Below are 14,893 nucleotides of genomic sequence, written 5' to 3'. Positions count from 1 at the left end.
TGCTTTAATCTACATTTAGAAACCATACTTAATCTACACAGAGAAAACCACACGTTGTTTACACATATGGTAATGTTGCAAATTACATTTACATAGAAGAGTAAAATATTCAGTTTCAAACAGCATGTTGTCAGCACAGTTGAGCTTACTTATCAGGTTTTCAGAGGCAAACATGGTCTTCTTTTGAATAGATTTCTCTGATCTGATATATTTTTCAGTAAGCAGAAAGGATGGTTCAGGAGGTTAACAGATATTGCCATCTTCTAAGTATTAAACCTAGAAGAAACATAATTCATTTGAATGTCATCTATATTCCTCCATGCAAGCTACTCCTCTCCCTCTCTCCCTGTGTGTGTGTGTCAGCATTGTCTGTTTTGCCCAGCTGGAGCACTATCCATGACAAAAACATAACCTTTGTCCTCAATCACCACCGCCATCTCCCTCCTGTTCCATCCACACTGAATTTCCATAAAAAATGACAAGTCCTGCACAGAGGCTAAGACACACAGACCACATCATCAACGATTTGATTAGCATTTCAATTCCACGAAAACATGCAGGATTGGTTATCATAAATTCATTCTGCTTGATGGCTTTGTCTTTGCGATGACAAGCCATGAGAACAAAGGGCTGAGGAGGTCAGTGGGAAGACACACTGAAAACTACTGATCAGTCAGTATTTTTGATTCACTTCGTTACCATAGAAAGTATAAACATAGTTCATGTTTATGAAATAGAGATTCAAATCTCTTGCCAACAAGAAAAAAACTATGACACTAGCCAATCAAATTCAGTCTATGACCATTCTGGGAGATCAATATCTCATTGTTGAAAAACATGTTGCTAGGAAGTTGCAGTTCCCTAATTAAATTTCACAATGAACAATGAAGCATGTAATTAGTCATTTAGTAAATCACTTTCCTCATAATGAATAACTGTGAATGGTAGCAACAATCCTTGTTTTTACAGTTTGACAAAGACAACCCTTTACAATTCTCAGAAGGCAATGATATGTACAGTTGAAGTCGGAAGTTTACACACACTTAGGTTGGAGTCATTAAAACTCGTTTGTCAACCACTCCACAAATTTCTTGTTAACAAACTATAGTTTTGGCATGCCGTTTAGGACATCTACTTTGTGCATGACACAATACATTTTCCAACAATTGTTTACAGACAGATTATTTCACTTATAATTCACTGTTTCACAATTCCAGTGGGTCAGAAGTTTACATACACTAAGTTGACTGTGCCTTTACACAGCTTGGAAAATTCCAGAAAATGATGTCATGGCTTTAGAAGCTTCTGATAGGCTAATTGACACGATTTGAGTCAATTGGAGGAGAACCTGTGGATGTATGTCAAGGCCTACCTTCAAACTCTGTCTCTTTACTTGACATCATGGGCAAATCAAAAGAAATCAGCCAAGACATAAAAAAATGTTTGTATACCTACACAATTCTGGTTCATTCTTGGGATCAATTTCCAAACACCTGAAGGTACCACGTTCATCTGTATAAACAATAGTACGCAAGTATAAACACCATGGGACCAAGCAGGCATCATACCACTCTGGAAGGAGACGCATTCTGTCTCTTAGAGATTAACGTACTTTGGTGCGTAAAGTACAAATCAATCCCAGAACAACAGCAAAGGACCTTGTGAAGATGCTGGAGGAAAAAGGTGCAAAAGTATCTATATCCACAGTAAAACGATTCCTATTTCGACATAACCTGAAAGGCTGCTCAGCAAGGAAGAAGCCACTGCTCCAAAACTGCCATAAAAATGCCAGACTATGGTTTGCAACTGCACATGGGGGCAAAGATCATACTTTTTTGAGAAATGCCCTGTGGTCTGATGAAACAAAAATAGAACTGTTTGGCCATAATGACCATCGTTATGTTTGGAGGGAAAAGGGGGAGGCTTACAAGCCCGAAGAACACCATCTCAACCAAGAAGCACGGAGGTGGCAGCATCATGTTGTGGGGTGCTTTGCTGCAGGAGGAACTGGTACACTTCACAAAATAGATGACAACATGAGGATGGAAAATTATGTGGATATATTGAAGCAACATCTCAAGACATCAGTCAGGAAGTTAAAGCTTGGTCGCAAATGGGTCTTCCAAATGGACAATGACCCCCAGCATACTTCCAAAGTTGTGGCAAAATGGCTTAAGGACAACAAAGTCAAGGTATTGGAGTGGCCATCACAAAGCCCTGACCTCAATCCCATAGACAATTTGTGGGCAGAACTGAAAAAGCGTGTGCGAGCAAGGAGGCCTACAAACCTGACTCAGTTACACCAGCTCTGTCAGGAGGAATGGGCCAAAATTCACCCAACTTATTGTGGGAAGCTTGTGGAAGGCTACCCGAAACAGGGTAGCCTAGTGGTTAGAGCGTTGGACTAGTAACCGGAAGGTCCTAGGCCGTCATTGAAAGTAAGAATTTGTTCTTAACTGACTTGCCTAGTTAAATAAAGGTTAAAAAACTTTTTTTTTTTTATTGACCCAAGTTAAACAATTTAAAGGCAATGCTACCAAATACTAATGGATTGAATATAAACTTCTGACCCACTGGGAATGTGATGAAAGAAATAAAAGCTGAAATAAATCATTCTCTCTACTATTATTCTGACATTTCACATTCTTAAAATAAATTGGTGATTCTAACTGACCTAAGACAGGGAATTTCTATTCTGATTAAATGTCAGGAATTGTGAAAAACTGAGTTTAAATGTGTATGTAAACTTCCAACTTCAACTGTATTTAGGATTATTAATAATTTCTGACATTACAACATCTCATCCACTCACACAAACACAATCTTTCTGATTATGGAGCCCTGCATTGTGTTTTCCCACAAGATGGGCATCGTTCCATGATTGGCAGAGATATAACCACATTATTTGGTATCCTCGTGTGACAAGAGGACATTCAGTATAACTGCATCTCAAATGGCACCTTTCTCCCTATATAGTGCACTACTTTGGTCCTGGTAAAAATAAGTGTACTATAAAGTGCCCTGTGTAGGGTGCCGTCTTTCGGATGGGACGTTAAACGGGTGTCCTGACTCTCTGAGGTCAGTAAAGATCCCATGGCACTTATCGTAAGAGTAGGGGTGTTAACCCCGGTGTCCTGGCTAAATTCCCAATCTGGCCCTCAAACCATCACGGTCACCTAATAATCCCCAGTTTACAATTGGCTCATTCATCCCCCTCCTCTCCCCTGTAACTATTCCCCAGGTCGTTGTTCTCAGTCAACTTACCTGGTAAAATAACAAATAAATAAATAAAGAGAATAGGGTGCCATTTGGGACCCTATTACGATATAACAACAGAGGCCTGGCCAGCGACTTGTTTGGACGGTTTTAGAACAAGAAGCTGGGTTGTTTTGGACACTCAAATCAAATCAAATCAAATGTATTTATATAGCCCTTCGTACATCAGCTGATATCTCAAAGTGCTGTACAGAAACCCAGCCTAAAACCCCAAACAGCAAGCAATGCAGGTGTAGAAGCACGGTGGCTAGGAAAAACTCCCTAGAAAGGCCAAAACCTAGGAAGAAACCTAGAGAGGAACCAGGCTATGTGGGGTGGCCAGTCCTCTTCTGGCTGTGCCGGGTGGAGATTATAACGGAACATGGCCAAGATGTTCAAATGTTCATAAATGACCAGCATGGTCAAATAATAATAATCACAGGCAGAACAGTTGAAACTGGAGCAGCAGCACGGCCAGGTGGACTGGGGACAGCAAGGAGTTATCATGTCAGGTAGTCCTGAGGCATGGTCCTAGGGCTCAGGTCCTCCAAGAGAGAGAAAGAAAGAGAGAATTAGAGAGAGCATACTTAAATTCACACAGGACACCGGAAGGACAGGAGAAGTACTCCAGATATAACAAACTGACCCTAGCCCCCCAACCAATAAACTACTGCAGCATAAATACTGGAGGCTGAGACAGGAGGGGTCAGGAGACACTGTGGCCCCATCCGATGACACCCCCGGACAGGGCCAATTAGGAAGGATATAACCCCACCCACTTTTCCAAAGCACAGCCCCCACACCACTAGAGGGATACCTTCAACCACCAACTTACCATCCTGAGACAAGGCCGGGTATAGCCCACAAAGGTCTCCGCCACGGCACAACCCAAGGGGGGGTGCCAACCCAGACAGGAAGATCACATCAGTGACTCAACCCACTCAAGTGACGCACCCCTCCTAGGGACGGTATGAAAGAGCCCTAGTAGCCAGTGACCCAGCCCCTGCAATAGGGTTAGAGGCAGAGAATCCCAGTGGAAAGAGGGGAACCGGCCAGGCAGAGACAGCAAGGGCGGTTCGTTGCTCCAGAGCCTTTCCGTTCAACTTCACACTCCTGGGCCAGACTACACTCAATCATATGACCCACTGAAGAGATGAATCTTCAGTAAAGACTTACAGGTTGAGACCGAGTTTGCGTCTCTCACATGGGTAGGCAGACCATTCCATAAGAATGGAGCTCTATAGGAGAAAGCCTCTGCACCAGACCAAGCTACTCCCTGCACCAGACCATCGGGAGGCATTTACAGGTAACACAATACAGAAGAGCTGTGGGCCTAATCATAGAGTAACATTATTCCGGCCACATGCTCTGTCCTGGAGCCACGAGCTGCTGCGACACCCCATTAAGTATGAACTAGGCACATTAACGTTCTTGAATAAGTCAATGAATGTTTATCTCTGACCTTATGTGATAAAGGTTATTTGAATTGAATAATACAGGTGCAATTGAATAATACAGGTGATACAGTACCTACCTCTCTTTTCCTTCTCGTTCAGTGCTCAATGGGCCAATTGCTTTTGGATTTCAGTTAAACCAGACAGATTACTTTTGGAAATGATGCTTATTCACGTCTGGGATCAGATTCAATTTGGGGGTTTGATTTACAGTGGGCGTGTGTTTATCCTGGATCTGAGAAAAAGGGCAACTTCTACCCAGAGCTTTCCAGTCGATCACGAAGTAGAAAGACCAGTAGGATAGACAGAGGTAGAGCAACCATGACCACGCAGTTTACCATCTGTCGACATCAGCTCTATCTGGTGGCCATACACAGGAAGTCCAGGGAAGAGTACATCTCTCACATCTCAAATCAAATTGTATTTGTCACATGCGCTGAACACAACAGGTGGAGACCTTACCGTGAAATATTTACTTACAAGCCCTTAACAAACAATGCAGTTCAAGAAATAAGAGTTAATAAAATATTTATTAAATAAACTAGTTAAAATAAATAGACTCAATCAAAAAGTAACACAATAAATGTACATAACAATAACGTGGCTATATACAGGGGGTACTGGCACCGAGTCAGGGTACTGGCACCGAGTCAATGCGCAGGGGTACGAAGTGACTATGCATCTCTCACTGACTTTAACTTATTTTTTAGCCAGACTGAACATCTCAACCTGCAAGTTATTATGGCTGTCACTCTGCAATACAACCAAAAACAACATAATCATAAACACTAAAATAAACACACATGCAATATCTTCATGTTCTAATCAACAGACAACAAGTCAAGTATACATTCATTAAATATAAATCACCAACTTATTGAATTCACAGTCGTCTATTTGTCCGTAACTGTACTATCATGACCTACATAAACACACTTGTCAGGAAAAAACAACAACATTTATTTACAAAGTAGAGGTGATAAAGTACCATGTTCAACACCAGAAAATGTTGATAGTTGTTTGCTACCATATTGTATAACCTTGTACATACGAAATGTAAGCTATGACATTTTTATTGTGTCCATTGGTTTAATATTGCGGTCACCATTGCATTCCACGTGCTTTAGCACTGTCTTCCATGTGGTTTAGCCTGATGCCAGAAAGGGTTTAAACATATAAGACACTATGTTCTGAACATACTGGGCGAGATATTAGGAAATCCACAACATTACTGTGGGGTGAATCAGGGCATCCCTTCGGGAATAGAAACAATGACAGAAAGCTTGGCAGCGCCACAATGCTTGTTGTATTCACAGACACCTCATCAACATGCTGTTACTGACATGGGCTTGGGTCAGATGTCAAGCATGTTGTATAATAGGTTTAGTGTTTCATCGTTTTTGTTTATTTACTTGCTTGTTTTTTTTCCATGTATGCTTATATGTCCCCTTTACATGAACTTATCACACCTGCCCTTACATACAGTGGGGCAAAAAAGTATTTAGTCAGCCACCAATTGTGCAAGTTCTCCCATTTAAAAAGATGAGAGAGGCCTGTAATTTTCATCACAGGTACACTTCAACTATGACAGACAAAATGAGTTTAAAAAATCCAGAAAATCACATTGTAGGATTTTTAATGAATTTATTTGCAAATTATGGTGGAAAATAAGTATTTGGTCACCTACAAACAAGCAAGATTTCTGGCTCTCACAGACCTGTAAATTCTTCTTTAAGAGGCTCCTCTGTCCTCCACTCATTACCTGTATTAATGGCACCTGTTTGAAGTTGTTATCATTATAAAAGACACCTGTCCACAACCTCAAGCAGTCACACTCCAAACTCCACTATGGCCAAGACCAAAGAGCTGTCAAAGGACACCAGAAACAAAATTGTAGACCTGCACCAGGCTGGGAAGACTGAATCTGCAATAGGTAAGCATCTTGGTTTGAAAAAAATCAACTGTGGGAGCAATTATTAGGAAATGGAAGACATACACGACCACTGATAATCTCCCTCGATCTAGGGCTCCAAGCAAGATCTCACCCCGTGGGGTCAAAATTATCACAAGAACGGTGAGCAAAAATCCCAGAACCACACAGGGGGGGCCTAGTGAATGACCTGCAGAGAGCTGGGACCAAAGTAACAAAGCCTACCTTCAGTAACACACTACGCCGCCAGGGACTCAAATCCTGTAGTGCCAGACGTGTGCCCCTGCTTAAGCCAGTACATGTCCAGGCCTGTCTGAAGTTTGCTATAGAGAGCATTTGGATGATCCAGAAGAAGATTGGGAGAATGTCATATGTTCAGATGAAACCAAAATAGATATTTTTGGTAAAAACTCAACTCATCGTGTTTGGAGGACAAAGAATGCTGATTTGCATCCAAAGAACACCATACCTACTGTGAAGCATGGGGTTGGAAACATCATGCTTTGGGGCTGTTTTTCTTCAAAGGGACCAGGACGACTGATCCGTGTAAAGGAAAGAATGAATGGGGCCATGTATCGTGAGACTTTGAGTGAAAACCTCCTTCCATCAGCAAGGGCACTGAAGATGAAACGTGGCTGGGTCTTCCAGCATGACAATGATCCCAAACACACCGCTCGGGCAACGAAGGAGTGGCTTCGTAAGAAGCATTTCAAGGTCCTGGAGTGGCCTAGCCAGTCTCCAGATCTCAACCCCATAGAAAATCTTTGGAGGGAGTTGAAAGTCTGTGTTGCCCAGCAACAGCCCCAAAACATCACTGCTCTAGAGGTGATCTGCATGGAGGAATGGGCCAGAATACCAGCAACATTGTGTGAAAACCTGGTGAAGACTTACAGAAATCGTTTGACCTCTGTCATTGCCAACAAAGGGTATATAACAAAGTATTGAGATAAACTTTTGTGATTGACCAAAAACATAATTTCCACTATAATTTGCTAATAAATTCATGAAAAATCCTACAATGTGATTTTCTGGATTTTTTCTTCTCATTTTGTCTGTCATAGTTGAAGTGTACCTATGATGAAAATTACAGGCCTCTCTCATCTTTTTAAATGGGAGAACTTGCACAATTGGTGGCTGACAAAATACTTTTTTGCCCCACTGTACCTGAGACAGGGTAAAAGTCAGCTGACTGCTCCCAATGGCCAGATAAGTAGGGCTCGGCCGCCTCTTTACCTTATCAGTCCTACAAACACAAGTATGAGAATCACTGACATGGTATACCTTACCAAAGCATACTTTACCAGGATGAAATGTCAGTGTGCCTGCCAAAAGTATTCATACCCCTTGGATTTCTTCACATTTTTACAAAGTGGGATTAATAAAAAAGGTATACAGTTGAAGTCGGAAGTTTACATACACTTAGGTTGTTTTTCAACCACTCTACAAATTTCTTGCCAACAAACTTTAGGTTTGGCAAGTCGGTTAGGACATCTACTTTGTGCATTACACAAGTAATTTTTCCAACAGTTATTTCACTTATAATTCCCTATATTACAATTCCAGTGGGTCAGAAGTTTACATACACTCAGTTGACTGTGCCTTTAAACAACTTGTACATTCCAGAAAACGATGTCATGGCTTTAGACGCTTCTGATAGGCTAATTGACATAATTTGAGTCAATTGGAGGTGTACCTGTGGCTGTATTTCAAAGCCTACCTTCAAACTCAGTGCCTCTTTGCTTGACATAATGGGAAAATCAAAAGAAATCAGCCAAGACCTCAGGAAATAAAATTGTAGACCTCCACAAGTCTGGTTCATCCATGGGAGCAATTTCCAAATGCCTGAAGGTACCATGTTCATCTATATAAACAATAGTATGCAAGTATAAACACCATGGGACCACACAGCCGTCATAGCACTCAGGAAGGAGACACGTTCTGTCTCCTAGAGATGAATGTACTTCGGTGTGAAAAGTCCAAATCAATCCCAGAAAAACAGCAAAGGACCTTTGAAAGATGCTGGAGGAAATGTACACAAGTATCTATATCCAGAGTAAAACACGTCCTAAGGCCACTCAGCAAGGAAGAAGCCACTGCTCTAAAACCGCCATAAAAAAAGCCAGACTACGGTTTGCAACTGCTCATGGGGACAAAGATCATACGTTTGGGAGAACTGTCCTCTGGTCTGATGAAACAAAAATAGAACTGTTTGGCCATAATGACCATCATTATGTTTGGAGGAAAAAGGGAGAGGCTTGCAAGCCGGGGAACACCATCCCAACTATGAAGAATGGGGGTGGCAGCATCATGTTGTGGGGGTGCTTTGCTGCAGGAGGGACTGGTGCACTTCACAAAATAGATGGCATCATGAGGCTGGAAAATTATGTGGATATATTGAAGCAACATCTCAAGACATCAGTCAGGAAGTTAAAGCTTGGTCGCAAATTAGTTTTCCAAATGGACAATGACCCCAAGCATACTTCCAAAGTTGTGGTAAAATGGCTTAAGGACAACAAAGTCAAGGTATTGGAGTGGCCATCACAAAGCCCTGACCTCAATCCTATACAAAATTTGTGGGCAGAACTGAAAAAGCGTGTGCGAGCAAGGAGGCCTAGAAACGTGACTCAGTTACACCATGTAACGATTCTGACGAAGAGGAGTAGTAGGAAGAATCGGAGGACCAATGCGCAGCGTGGTAAGTGTTCATCTTGTTTATTTGCCTGAACACTAAAATACAAAATAACAACGTGAATAAACAAAACAAACGAAATAGTCCTGTGTGGAACAAACACTGACACGGAAAATAATCATTTCATCTGAACATGAAACCAGGCTACCTAAGTATGGTTCTCAATCAAGAATAACGATTGACAGCTGCCTCTGATTGAGAACCATACCAGGCCAAACACAGAACATAGAATCCCAAAACATAGAAAAAGGAACATAGACAACCCACCCAACTCACGCCCTGACCATACTAAAACAAAGACATAACAAAAAAACTAAGGTCAGAACGTGGCACACCAACTCTGTCAGGAGGAATGGGACAACATTTATTGTGGGAACCTTGTGGAAGGCTATCCGAAATGTTTGACCCAAGTTAAACAATTTAAAGGCAATGCTACCAAATATTAATTAAATGTATGTAAACTTCTGACCCACTGGAAATGTGATGAAATAAATTCAATCTGAAATAAATGATTGTCTCTACTATTATTCTGACATTTCACATTCTTAAAATAAAGTGGTGATCCTAACTGACCTAATACAGGGAATTGTACTACTATTAAATGTCAGGAATTGTGAAAAACTGAGTCTAAATGTATTTGTCTAAGGTGTATGTAAACTTCCGACTTCAACTGTGTATATATATATATATATTTGTCAACAATCTACACAAAATACTCTAATGTCAAAGTGGAAGAATTTTTGAAAACATTTTTGAAAGATTAATAGAAATTAAATGACTAAAATATAGCTGTTGCATACGTACAGTGGCTTGTGAAAGTATTCACCCCCCTTGGTATTTTTCCTATTTTGTTGCCTTACAACCTGGAATTATTGGCTACTCAGGAACATTCACTGTCTTCCTGGTAAGCAACTTGGTAAGCGACTTTGGCATTGTGATTTTGGTTATTATCCTGCTGAATGGTGAATTCTCTCTGAGTGTCTGGTGTAAAGCAGACTGACGTCGGTTTTCCTCTAGAATTTTGTCTATGCTTAACACCATCTGTTTCCTTTTATCCTAAAAGACTCCCCATTATTTTGCAGATGTTAAGCAAACCCATACCATGATGCAGCCACCACCATCCTTTAAAATAAGGAGGCATTTACTCAGTGATGTGTTGTGTTGGATTGTCCCCAAACATAAAGCTTCACATTTAGGCCAAAAAGTGTATTACGTTTTTTCCAGTATTACTTTAGTGTCTTGTTTCATGCAAGATGCATGTTTAATTTTTTTTTTGTATTCTGTAAATTTGTATTATTCCTTTCACTTTGTCGTAAGTCATTATTGTGGAGTCATTACAATGTTGTTGATCCATCCTCAGTGTTCTTCCATCACAGCCATTGAATCACCAACGGCCTCATGGTAACATCGCTAAGCAGTTTCATTCCTGTCCTGTTGCTCAGTTCAGAAGGATGACTGTATGTTGGATGTGTCTGTGTGGTTTAATACATAATCCACAGCATAATTATTAACTTAGACATGCTTAAAGATATAGTCCATGTCTGATTTGTTATTGTTACCTATCTACCAATCACTGCCCTTATTTATGAGGCTTTCGAAAAGCTCCCTGGTCTTTGTAGTTGAATCTGTGCTTGAAGTGAAATACTTGACTGAGGGACCTTACATATGTTGAATGTATGGGGGACAGGGGAACGGTTAGTTATAGACAAAAATCATGTCAACCCCTATATTATTTCCCACAGAGTGAGTCCATGTAACTTATTATTTGATTTAAGCCAAATGTTACTCCTGAACTAATTTAGGCTCATTTGAACAAAGTGGCTGAATACTTATGCATCGACTATATTTTAGGTATCAAATTTGTATTCATATAAAAAAAAATACAAATAAATACATTTTTCTTCCACTTTGACATTATAGAGTATTTTGAGTAGATTGTTGACCAAAAAAAAATCACAATGAAATACATTTTAATCCCACTTTGTAACACAATAAAATGTGAAGAAATCCAAGGGGTCTGAATACTTTTGCAAGGCACTGTAAATATGTTTAAGATACAGTTTGTATGTACTGTTATAGATACTCTGAAATGACTGGGTGGTATTCTGAACACCACTTTACCAGATAAAGCTGTAAAGCGGTATCCTATATCTCTCTGATCTGAGAGCCACTGTCCGGGACTTGTTGACTTCCATAAAGTGGGGAACAGGAACGGCAGCGAACAGGATGTTGCTGGCGTTGATGGGGCACGGTGAAGGTGACAGGAAAGATGGCCATAGAGTGAGGGGGTTCTGGTGTAGAGGTAGAGGTGGAGGTACAGGGCTGTCAGTCTGAGATGAGACAGGGCTGTCGGTCATCCTCACCTCTGACCTCCTGCCTGCCCTGGAAGGCTTATGCTCAGGCTCCTTTCCACGCCTGCCCTATTCAGTGTCCGAAAACAAATAGCAGTCCATGTTCAATACGGTTGACTGGTATGGATCTTGTACATCCATTTCTATAGCGCAGTATATAGGTTTTCACTTGTATTTAAATAGTTGCTCTGCCCCTTTATTGTACGTACAGATGGTAAAATGCTCTTGGTAAGAATATGCTAAATGACTAAGGGTCCATATAGTTTATAGCTTCACTGGTTTTCTGTTACATGAGAATGGGACTACTGCTCCCAACTCCTCTGGTGCCTCCCACAAGCCACTATGGATCCTGTGCACGCTGTTGACCTTGGTATCTTTCAATATCAACACCTGTATCTTTGGTATGAATCTGGAGCAGGAACCATCAGTCATTCAGGTAAATGGCACTTCATCATGACAACTACTTCACAGTATCTCATAAATGTTAAACAATTTCAAGGAAAGTTCAAGGCTAGACACACAAGACAAATCAACATGTGTGTGGCCAGATTATGACACTGTGACAATATAGTACCACATTCCCATTATTCTACAACGTAGAAAATAGTCAAAATAAAGAAAAACCCTTGAATGAGTAGGTGTGTACAAACTATTGACTGGTACTGTATGTAAGCAGGTATGAATGTAGGTCAAACGTCTCTCTCCACTCTCACTGGCTAATTGCTTCTCCAAGTCCACTCGACATGCAAGGTTGCCCTGACTCACCTTTCAGGGAACCCATCTTTGGAGAAGTATCGGTGAATGAGCAACATGGAGCACGTAGCCTTGTCAGCAGGATCAATCTGTAGGCATGTCTGAAAAAAAGGAGACCGTCACTGTGAAAGTAAACAACCAACTCAAACCAAATGGTTAGGCCCAGGAGTTTTTCCAGACCTTGTGACCCGTCATGGAAAATCCATTTTTTCCTGGTGACGTAGTCAGGAAAAAACTCCTGTCCCACTCCATACACATTCTTGACTATCTCTCTGTAGACTTACATCCACTATTTCAGCAACTAAGGGGTGGAGTTTGTTGTACTTCTTCCTGGGGTCCCTGAGGAGCTGCACCTAGCAGAGACTGGCCACGGCAAAGATAGGGTTCTCGAAGTACAGGTCCTGCTGATGGCGAGTCAAAGGCCCGATCAAGACAAAACACGCAATTGTGTGTCAATTTACTGTACTTAGTTTTACTGTACACACACTTTAATGACAGTCAATGGGTGAACTGAAAGCAGCCATTACATAACAGAGAATAGAAGGGGAGCCATCATTCCATAAGGACCTCTCATTCCATAATCCAATTATGACCATCACACATTCAGGAGTAAAACAACACCACTATAATGAGATAGTAGCTGTACAATCACATAGCTTCCCTTCTGATTAGCACTGATAGACAGTACATGGCACTGGTTACATCCCCTGCACTCAGCGTGGTGGCAGCCATCACAGCACTATGGAGTGTAATGAATCATTAGGGTGACACACAGAGTGTTGTAAATAGCTTTTTTAGTCTGCTGGGAGGACGAGTTCTGTCCACAGACAGCTGATGGAGACCTCTTCACGTCCCTACCTACCTGCCACTGTGGCTATTGGCTTCCATCTTCACTGACACGCTGCCATTAGCGCCCTCCAGAGAGCCACTCTCAGCGGAGACAGAGAGGAACACACTGGGGCTGATTAGAGAGTCAAATAGCCTTAGTATCCCGTTCCACCAAAGAGGTTTAATAAACCACAGATTGAACCTGATAAAAGACTAATATGGAGGGGACCACTTCTCTCTCTCTCACAGTACTAGGCCTGTGTATCTCCACCAGGGTAGTTATCCCAATGAAAGTACCGAAGGAAAAAACAACAACAGTAATGTTCTCTCGATGCCCTCTATTTAGCTTGCGTTTATGTCCAGGTCCAAAATGTCAAAAGGATCTTTGGGCATTTCCTTGTGTAGGCATGGGTAAAAGACTGAATGGCACAGTTGAGTTCAGCGTTGGTTTGTTTGTCACTGCTGGCCAGGGATTGAATCAAGTTTATCTACAGAGTGAAGCCAATTGTCCCTCTCTGCCCCCTTGATAAGCCACAAAGCCACATATGATGTAAATCTGTTGAGCATCATGAGAATAACTAATTTATCGGGGAGCCAGGAAAAAAATTTGGATGCGTCCCAAATAGCACCTTTTTCTCTAGTGCACTACATTTGACCAGAACGGGCAAAAGAGAATAGGGTGCCATTTGGGATACAGTCTTACACTGCCTTTTTGTCTCTGCGTGACCTACTTTTCAACAATGGTGAAATCCTAGCAGGCTTGTTGCCCTATTGATATCGGAAAAGCTTTGGGTTATCTGTGCTCCCTTAGAAGAATGGACAACAGTTTGATTAAGCCAGTGTGTAGTCAGTTATTTGAAATACATCCACAACATTAGAGGCATCAGATGTTATCAAGTCCACATTTCCAAACATCGATGCCCACACATTTTTTTTTTTTTTTTTTTTTTTTTTTTTTTTTTTACCTTTATTTAACCAGGCAAGTCAGTTAAGAACATATTCTTATTTTCAATGACGGCCTGGGAACAATGGGTTAACTGCCTGTTCAGGGGCAGAACGACAGATTTGTACCTTGTCAGCTCGGGGGTTTGAAATCACAACCTTCCGGTTACTAGTCCAACGCTCTAACCACTAGGCTACGCTGCCGCCCCATTTACATTTGAGTAATATTTTAGTAGCAGACAATCTTTTTCAGATTAATTTACAGTTAGTGCAATCATCTAAAGCTAGAATCCTTAAACCAAGAAAACCAAAAGCTGATTTACCAAGCTAACTCAGTAAGTCAGAGACCAAAGGAATTTCCAGTTTGCCATCCCTTAACCCATTCCTATATGCTTACTATCTATAGTGCCCCTTGACAATAGAATCTTCTGGCCAGTAAAACGCATGGCTTGCATTACGGTTTTGGAAACATAAGGTATATTTCATAATAGTGAGAAATCATAAAAAAATGTAAGTTTAAATTACTACAAACCTTTATAGGTTTAGGGTTTTTTACATGTTACAGCGCTTGTTTACTGAAAACACAGTGGAATATCTGTGTTAATTATCTATCATTGTCTCTTAACACCTGTGTGTAAACGCACGAAGGACGCCATTACATGTGTTATCGAAGAATACTGTTGGCTGTAAC

Source organism: Oncorhynchus kisutch, linkage group LG6, assembly GCF_002021735.2.
Source record: "Oncorhynchus kisutch isolate 150728-3 linkage group LG6, Okis_V2, whole genome shotgun sequence".
NCBI lineage: Eukaryota > Metazoa > Chordata > Actinopteri > Salmoniformes > Salmonidae > Oncorhynchus > Oncorhynchus kisutch.
This window is presented reverse-complemented; position numbering follows the sequence as displayed.